This window comes from Rattus rattus, chromosome 14 (genome assembly GCF_011064425.1).
Source record: "Rattus rattus isolate New Zealand chromosome 14, Rrattus_CSIRO_v1, whole genome shotgun sequence".
NCBI classification, from domain to species: domain Eukaryota; kingdom Metazoa; phylum Chordata; class Mammalia; order Rodentia; family Muridae; genus Rattus; species Rattus rattus.
Window position 1 is genome coordinate 58,752,566 of NC_046167.1, and position 9,941 is coordinate 58,762,506.

Sequence of the window (9,941 nt, forward strand, 5' to 3'; positions counted from 1 at the left end):
CCTTCATCATAAATGCATAATGAGTGTCCAGAAAATTCCAGACAGTTCTGCGGATATGGGGACACAAGGGCTGTTGAGCATAAAGTAACCACAGCTTTCTCAGTGTTTATATTTTTATCAGTTAGAATCAGCTGACAGGAAAATAGGATTATGCATTTACGGTGGTAAGGGCCTCATAAATGCTGCCAAGTGATTTACCTAATATCTGCTCCAATGAGTTTCTACTGTGTTTACCAACACTGCAGAAGCTGAGAAAACCATAACTCCTTGTCAGACTCACTTCTAAAAATATTGATCTTGTAATTTAGGATTCATGAACAATGAAATGAGGACTAAGCAAGTGGGAGAAAGATGGAGTACAAGGAATCCAATTCTTTGGTACAAGAACAAAATATATGCCACAGAACATGAGTGGCATTTTCCAGATGGTTGCTACAGTGCAGCCCGTGTTCATCAAAAAGCATTCAGTCCTTATCCCCTTTGTGGGTGAGAAGCAGGTCCTTCAGTTACTGTTATTATTGTCAGTACCATTGTGCTATCACGGAAGCTACTACAACTCAATACTGTGTCTGTCTTAGAGTTTCTATTTCTCCAGTGAAATGCCATAACCCAAACACAAGTTAGGGAGAAAGGGGTTTATTTGGTTTACACTTCCGGATTGTAGTCCATTGTTGATGGAAGCCAGGCAGGAACTCCAATGGGGCAGGAACCTGGAGGCAGGAGCCAATACAGACACAATGGAGAATGATGCTTATTGGTTTGCTTATCATGGCTTACTCATCTTGTTCTTACAGCACACAAGACCACTAGTCCAAATATGATACCACAAACCATGTGTGGGAATCTACCCCTTAAATAATTAAGAAAATGCCCTTGACCCAGGCCTTCTGGAGGCATTTTCTCAACTGAGGTTCCCTTCTTTCAGATAACTCTAGCTTGGGTCAAGTTCACATAAATCTTGCCAGCCCAGTGTCTTCATTTGAATGTATCTATGCCCGTGTTAAAATCCCTCTCCATTTGCTAGGTGCTAGGTAAAGAACTGGCTGTCAGAAAGGTGATTAGGATTCAAAACGAAGGATACACAGCCACTTGCCTTACAGTTTGAAAACTAACTAATAATTCAAGATTATGTACTTGATAAAGAGGATCCAGAGATCTGCCCCAGGGCAGCTTCCAGGGATGAAATATTGCTTTGCTTCTGAGGCTCTGGGAATTTCTTTCCCTTTCCCCGAAGCAACTTTTTCTGTGGTTATCTTATTTGACAACAGAAAGTGAGTCTGACAAGTGATTGGTACACTGGAGCATTGCACAATCATTTACCTACACTAGGCCTGGTCCCGTGTGCCAACTATCCAAATGCTCTTCTTCTGAAGAGAATCAGGTCATTCCCTGTACTCAAGCTTACTGTGTGTCCTGGCTGTCAGTGTTCCTAGGACAATTGTTAGGACTCAAACCTTGGAATGTTCTAGTTAGAAAACCCTCTTTTCTTTATCCTCTGTGCTAGCAGACCCCCTTCCAAATGGGTTTTGGTTCATGAGCTCTCCATAGCTTGGTGATCTGAGAGGCCAGAACTATCCTTCAACTCCCGTCAAAGACAACAGAGGTTTCTATCCATTCACTGTATGGATTTAATTTGCACCCATAACCTATCAGTCTCTAGAGATCAGCTAATGCCATGTCAATTGTGCCAGGAATCCACAAATGACCAGTACTCAGGCAGTCACTGCATCAAATCTGTCTACTTCAAAAGGACTGTGGAATGATCATATATTGTTTAAAATAAAGAGACATTTGTTAAGAAAATATACCTTTCTTTCATTGGCAAAAACTTGGTGAGTAAAAATCTTTCAACATAGCGCTAGATGATTTTTTTTTGCATTTTGGTAAAGAGATAAATTATGTGATGAAAACGGGAAATATAGGACCCAGTGTTCTTAGTATGTTTTGGGTGATGACATCTGTGATAATTGACAGTGACTGTTAGACCTAGCCCTGTTGATTATGGCAATTAATTACTTGACACCATGGGCATAATTATAATCCCCACTTTAAAAAAAGATTCTGGTGTAGTGGTACACACCTTTAATTTCAGCACTCAAGAAACAGAGGCAGGAGGCTCTCTGTGAGTTTGAGGCTACCCTGGCTCTACAGAGTGAAATTCAGTATATCTAGGAATATATAGAAGGACCCTGTCTCAAAAACAAGAAGAAAGAAAGAAGAATGAAGGAAGGAAAGAAGAAGGAAGGAAGGAAGGAAGGAAGGAAGGAAGGAAGGAAGGAAGGAGAAACTATGATTAGTCAAATGAGCAGTAATACACCTAAAACTTCATAGCTACTGTTAATGCTAAAAATAGATGCCCTTGAGATTTTTCTGTTTCTGGTCCTTCCTTTAACATTGGAAGAATTTAGTTCCCAGTTTTAATAGAAATTAAGTTTGATGAAATATATCTATCTATATCTATCTACCTATATCTATCTACCTATATCTATATCTATATCTATATCTATATCTATCTCAAAGTTATGCTGCCTTAGGTAACTAAGTTAGACCAGCAGGTTTCCAAATAAAATGTAAAAAGAGGTGTAGGGACACATCTGTGTTACTCTGCACCAGGTCCTAGATTCAATTCCTGTCACACCCATTTTTTTTAAAGGGCAAAAAGACTTTATGAATCACATATTGAAAGATTCCATTTCTTTCTTTTTTTAATTGATCATTTTATTTGTTTACATTTCAAATAATATCTCTTTTTACTTGTCGCCCTCCATAACCTCTCCATTCCACACCCCCCCCTTTGTCTCTATGAGGGTGCTCTCCCAGTCACTCACCCACTCTTGTCTCACTGCTCTAGCATCCCTCTGGATGAGGGATCCAGCCTCCACAGGGCCTCCCCTCCAATTGATGCCAGATAAGGCCATTCTCAGCTATATATGTAGCTGGGACTATGAATTCCTCTGTGTACACACATTGGTTGGAGTTTTAGTCCCTGGGAGTTCTGGGCAGTCCAGTTGGTTAGTTAATATTGTTCATTTCTAGTGGTCTATTGATAACATTGAAGTTCACAAATTAGAAACTGTTGATTTTAAACATTTGAAGAGAAGATATAGTGCTCCTGCCATCTATCCTCCCATCTTCATCAGACCTGCCGAGCCTGAACCATACAGGTACGCTTCCTTTTCCCCACCCATGTTCACTGCTTACTGAGACCTCTGGAGCAAGCAGAGCTGCCCTGGGAGGACCTCCATTACCCTGCCACCTCTCTTCTCACCTTCATCAGAACTACTGAGCCTGAACCATACAGACCTGCAGATTCAGAACCAGATAATCCAAGGATACCCATTGTAGGCCTGCCACACCAGTACCATGGAGGTTAACCCCCTCCCGATGCCTATTACAACAGAAACATCCAGGTACCAAAGCCATCCAGATGATGAAAGGTCCTCAAAAGAATACATTCAACAAAAGCCAGGGCAATATGACAGCTTCAGAGCACAGCTACCCTTCTACAGTAAGCCCTAGACATTCTAACATAATGGAAGCAGAAGAAAATGACCTTAAATCTAATCTTATAAAGATGACAGAGGCCTTTAAAAAGAGGAAATGGATAAATTCCTTAAAGAAATACAGGAAAATACAATTAAACAAGTGAAGGAAATAAATAAATAAAACTGTTCAAAACCTGAAAGAGGAAGTAGAAGCAATAAAGAAAACACAAACTGAGGGAATCCTGGAGATGGGAAACCTAGGCAAGAGAACAGGAACAACAGATATAAGTATCACCAATAGAATACAGGAGATAGAGGAGAAAAATCACAGATGTGGAAGCTACAATAGAGGAAATTGATCAGCTAAAGAACATGCTAAATCTAAAAGTTCCTGACATAAGACTTTCAGTAAATCTGGGATACCATGAAAAGATATAACCTCAGAATAATTGGAAGAGAAAGGGAAGAGTCCCACTTCCAAGGCTCAGAAAATATTTTCAACAAAATTATGGAAGAAAACTTTCCCAATCTAAACAAAGAGATGCCTGTAAATATACAAAAAGCTTATAGAACACCAATTAGACTGGATGAGGAAAGAAAATCCTCCTGTCACATTATAATTAAAACTCAAAATCTATATAACAAAGAAAATATTAAAAGCAGCAAGGTTAAAAGGGCAAGTGATATACAAAGGCAGACCTATCAGAATTACATCTAACTTCTCAAAAGAGACTCTAAAAGCTACAAGTGTCTGGACAGATGCCTTGCAACCTCTAAAAAAGTACGGATGCCAATCTAGACTATTATACCCAACAAAACTCTCAGTCACCACAGATGAAGAAAACAAGATATTTCAAGACAAATTCAAATTCAAACAATATCTAAGCTTTGTGCAGTGGCAGTATCACAGCCAATGAGGTTTATCTGAGGCGTGATTATTGCTAATTGAAAACTTTTCTCAAACAATATCTATCCACAAAACCAGCCCTACAGAAAACACCAGAAGGAAAAGTTCCAACCGAAAGGGAAGCACACACAAACACACACTAATATACACACACTAACACCACCAACATAAAAATTACAGGAAATACCATCACTGATCAATGTTTCTCAACATCAATGGACTCAATTGCCCAATTAGAAGACACAGGCTAACAACAGAATGGATAGAGAGAGGGCCATTGGAGTACAGGTTGGAATAGCTAAGATCAAGATCTCAAGAGATAGCATATGCTGAAGAAGATGTGGAGCAAGGGAACGCTCCCTCACTACTGCTTGGAGTGCAACATTTGTACCACCACTTTGAAAATTAGCTTGGTGGTTTCTCAGAAAGCGGGGCATAGTTCTAACTCACAACCCAGCTATACTACTACCAGGTATAGACCCAAAAGATGCTCCACCATCCCACAAAGACACTTGCTCAACAATGTTCATAGCATCTTTATTCATAATGGCCAGAAACTGGGAACAACCTAGATGCCCCTCAGCTGAAGAATGGGAAAAGAAAATGTGGTACATCTACACCATGGAATGCTATTTCAGCTATTAAAAACAATGACCGTCCTGAATTTTGCAGGCAAAGGGGTGTAACTTGAGAATATTATCCTCAGTGAAGTAACCCAGTCCCCAAAGGATATACACAGTGTGTATCCACTTATAAGTGAATACTACTCATAAAATACAAGATACCCATGCTACACTCCACAGACTCAAGGAAGCTGGACAGGAAGGAGGGCTTAAGCAAGGGAAGCACTTGGAAGGGGGAATGGAATGGTGGTAGAAAACAGGTGAGGGAGGGAAATAGATGGGGGAATGGATCAGGAGGGGGTTCAGAATCAGATATGGGTTGGGACAAGGGGGATGGGATAGCTGGATGTCCATAAGAATGAATGGAAATCTACAACTGACATGAGACGGGTAGGAGACATCTCCAGGAAGAGACTGAGACCTGCAGTAGAGGAGTTGCCCAAGAACTAATGGGGGCGTCATTAGTTATGACCCATGGCATTGATGATATGGAGTCTGGGGAAGCTGCCTCCCATAGCCAGGCAGGGACCCTGGTGTGGTGATAAGGACACAACGCACGCACAAAACTCTTGACCCAAAACTCATCCTGTCTACAAGAAGTGCAGGGTTTGGGGATGGACCAGAGTCCTCAGACTGGCCAATCCCTACCACTATTAATGATAATCTGTTATGATTGCAGACAGGAGCCTAGCAAGGCTGTCCTCAGAGGGGCTTCACTTACCAACTGTCTCAGAGTGATGCAGATACCCACAGTCAAACAGTGGATGGAGCTTTGGGACTCTTATGAAGAATAGGAGGAAGGATTACAGCCCCTAAGGGGATAAGAACTCCAAAGGAAGGTGAGCAGAATCAACTAACCTGGACCCTTAGTGCTTTCAGAGATTAAACCTCCAATGAAGGAAGATATATGGGCTGAACCCATATATGTGCCTTACTCACACATATGTAGCAGATGTGCACTTTGGCATTCATTTGGGTCCCCAACAACAGGAACGGGGGCTATCCCTAAAGCTGTTCTCTGTACATGGGATATGCTCTTCTAACTGGGCTGCCTTGTCTGACCTCAATGGAGAGGAAGCACCTAGTCTTCCAGAGACTTGAAATGACAGGGTAGGTGGATACAGTGGGGCCACTATTCACTCAAAAGAGAAGGGGAGGAGGGACTTGGGAAGGATGGTGGGAGGGGATCACTGAGGGGATGTAAAATGAATAAGTAAAAAAAAATTGAAAAATTGTTTAAAAGAAAAAGGAGGTTGTACCTTCAGAATAGAAACATTTTAAATCCTACCCCAAATACATTGATATATAATTGAGGGATCACATGCACAGAACATAATTATTTGATAAAAATATACCTTGCGAAATGATTACTGAAGTCAAATGAACCAAAGCATCTCTGACATCTTGGTTATCTTGTGAGTATAGAGTGGAGGAGGAGGAGACACTTAAGGTCTTCTTGTTGATTTAACAGTTTTAACATAGCACATTTTGTGTTTTACAATCATTAATACTTTAGATATTCACTTGCTTCCAGGACTTTGTGTCTTATAAATGACCAATCACGCCTTTACATCAGCTCATTTCCTGAACTCCCAGCTCCTAATCGATCTTTATTTTTAATTTGAATGTTTATTAGTTCTTTCATTTGTTTATTTATTTTTATATATGGGTCAGCTTGGCATGCTTCTTAAACTCCCTGGGATCCTAGTTTAAACCATTGTTTCTTTCTTTCTTTTTTTTTTTTTTTTTAAGAAAAGCACCTTAGCTAGTTGAAGCTTGCATGGAGTTTTTCCAATGTGTCCAGCCGACTTATACTATTTTGGTAGCAAACATAAATGTTTAAAAGCCATGGAGTATGTTGAAGAGTAATAGGTGAAAATACATGTTTTAACTGAATATAGTTTGAGGACCAGTGGCACCTAAGATAAATTCAAGTCGGTACTTTAATGAATGAACAAAACTGCACAGATGCCACACAAATGAGAGTTCACTCTCCTTGCTCCATTCTGCAATACACTCTCAATATTGTGACGAGACCATTGATTTCAGACTCATTTCAGCAGTAGAGCAAGATGGTGTTAAAATATGAGCCAGGTGCTTGTAGTGAATAATTGATTCTCTCACAGAGGAGTTGGTATGAAACAGTATCGTCTTTTATCTGTAAATATTCTAGTTCTGTGTAAATGAATACAGAATTTTGTAAATGTTCTACATGGCTTTTACTTTTCATCTTTGAATTTTATAATTGTTCATCATTTCTGATGCTGTAAAATATGTTGACTTCTATATAATTTCTATTTGTTAATGACTGTATTCGATATGGGTAGTAATCATGTGGTTTTGTTCTTACTATAGAAAATGATGGTGCTATTAAAAAGCCTATTCATTGAACATTCTGAAATGATTACTAGATTGATAATTGTATATATTTAATTATATTATTACTGTAACTCTAACAAGCTCTATGATGTTATCCAGAACTTGTATGATAATATGCCACTAAAATTGGATGGACTGGACTCTTCTCTTCTCTCAGTACAACAATTAACAGAGATTATGAACTATGTGTATACATATATATATATTTATATATATATAAAATGAAAAATTTTTAAAATCAAAATTAGTTTTGCATGTTAACATTTAGAGGAATAGTACTAATACTAGTTTAATATAGTCCTATTTGATAACATGCCTAAATCATATATTCATAGATGAATAATCTAATTTAATGGAATTTTCTTAGCACCAGCAGCAGATTAAGTCACATCAGAGTTATAGAAGATGAAATCATGTGACTTGAGATAGTTATGAAAAAGAGAAAGTTATGAGTTGGAATAAAATCACTCCCTAATGATGAGTCCAAGAGAATCTATAACTTTGCTGACATTGGTCTACATCTTACTCTGTAACTTCCTTCCCATCACTTTCTATCTTACTCTGTAACTCTGATGATGTCACTATCTTACTGGGTAACGTTGCTGACCTCACTCTGTGTCTTAGTCTGTAACTTTGCTAAGGTGACTCTGTAACATTGTGTCATGATGACAAGTTAGCCAGAGAGCTTCATTGCATTTTACTGAGAGGATAATTTTTTAAAAATACTTTTTCATATTTTTACTGATGATATTTTTACCAATTACCTTCTAGTGCTGGTGAACACTAAATCTACGAGCCTAAAAGTGGGATCAATGACTGTTTAATCACACTGTGAACCTTTCAATATAAGCCATTTATATATTATACATATAGGAAACATTATATATATATATATATATACCAAATAAAAATACATTTTAACATTTATCTTCACCTGTATTTTTAAAATAATGATTTTGCTTTGTTGTGAACAAGTATCTTTACTAAAATGCCAATTTTTGATTAAAAGATCTTTAGTTTTAATAACATATGGATGAATGGCACTATAGTGGTCAGCAAGAACAAGCACCTGACAAAAAGTGGCAAGAAGGGAGCTATGAAGAAAGTGGTTGATCCATTTTCTAAGAAAGATGCATGGTTCTTACCCAGGACCCAGGACAAAATATGTTTCATGGTCTAAAAGTGGGAGACCATGACTGAAACTCATGTTGATGTCAAGATAACCAATGGGTATTTGCTCTGATCTTTGTGTGTTAGTTTCACTTATAAAAATGAAACAACCAGATATGAAAGTCATCCTATGCACAGCACCAGCAGGTCTGTCAGATCCGGAAGAAGACGGTGGAAATCATGACCCGAGAAGTGCAGACAAATGACTTGAAGGAAGTGGCTAATAAACTGATTGTAGACAGTATTTGGAAAGAATAGATAAGGCTTGCCGGTACACTTATCCTCTCCATGACGCCTTTGTTAGGAAAGGAAAAATGCTGAAGAAACCCAAATTTGAATTAGGAAAACTCATGGTGAAGGTGGTAGTTTTGGCAAAACAACTGGTGACAAGACAGGTGCTAATGTTGAACACACTGATGAATGTGAACCACCAGTCCAAAAACCTGTTTAAAATCAAGAATTTTAAGAGCAACAAATAAAAAGCCTTATTTGCGGGAAAATGTTATATGGATGCATTCTGAAATATTTCAGCACATTACTAATAAAATAAAAAGATTTAAAAATTTTTAGCACTTAATAACATCCATTATATTATGGTAGTAATATTCTGGAAAAACTACATAAAGAAAATTTCTTAGTGGGTAAAGGAATTCTAGTTTTGATGCAAGCACTTTAGATTTTATACCTAAGTTACAAACATTTCTTTTCAAAGCAAATTGATATAAAGTATTTTGTCATGTGAAATGTTCTAGTGACATGAAGGAATGAAGTTTAGCTTAAAGTTGCATCAAAATGTTTTGTAATCATTTTAATTTTTAAACATTAACTCAAAGCAAGATTGAATTTGGTTAAATACATGCATAATACTTTTAATTTGTTAAGAGAAACCTTCATCTAACATTTATTTGAATAATCTACCAAAAGGAAATAAAAAATATTAACAATTTTTGAAATGACCAAAAAACCAAAAACAATATAGTAGCCTTTACTCTGTATCAAATAATAAGCCAAAAATTATAATAATGCCACACTGTTCTCTGAGGAATAACTATGTTGAATAATTTCTGAATGCTAACCTTAGTTAAGCTTATTTGAATAGACTTGTAACTGTCTAAATTCTACAGAATATAAACATGAACTATCACAGTCCCTGCTTGAAAAACAAAATGATCATGGGGCAAAAGACAGGGAGAGAAAACTAAGAGAGGACACGTGTTGGGTAGGTTCACTCAGAAACTTCATTTGAGAAATTTATTAATTTAGAAGTTCCCAACTCAGGATCCCCAACTGACACTTGGTCTTCCAGGTCCTCACCCTGTACTCTTGTCCTTGATCCCAAGATTGATCTTCAAATGCTTCTTCCTGCACTTTTGCCCA

The 9,941-nt window shown here is 37.8% G+C and overlaps 2 pseudogenes; both read left to right on the top strand.

Annotated features, from left to right (window-relative positions):
- Nucleotides 1-4,369: 4,369 nt before the first annotated feature.
- Nucleotides 4,370-4,455, top strand: LOC116884109 (annotated as a pseudogene).
- A 3,972-nt stretch (nucleotides 4,456-8,427) lies between these two features.
- Nucleotides 8,428-9,015, top strand: LOC116883234 (annotated as a pseudogene).
- The last annotated feature ends 926 nt before the right edge of the window (nucleotides 9,016-9,941 follow it).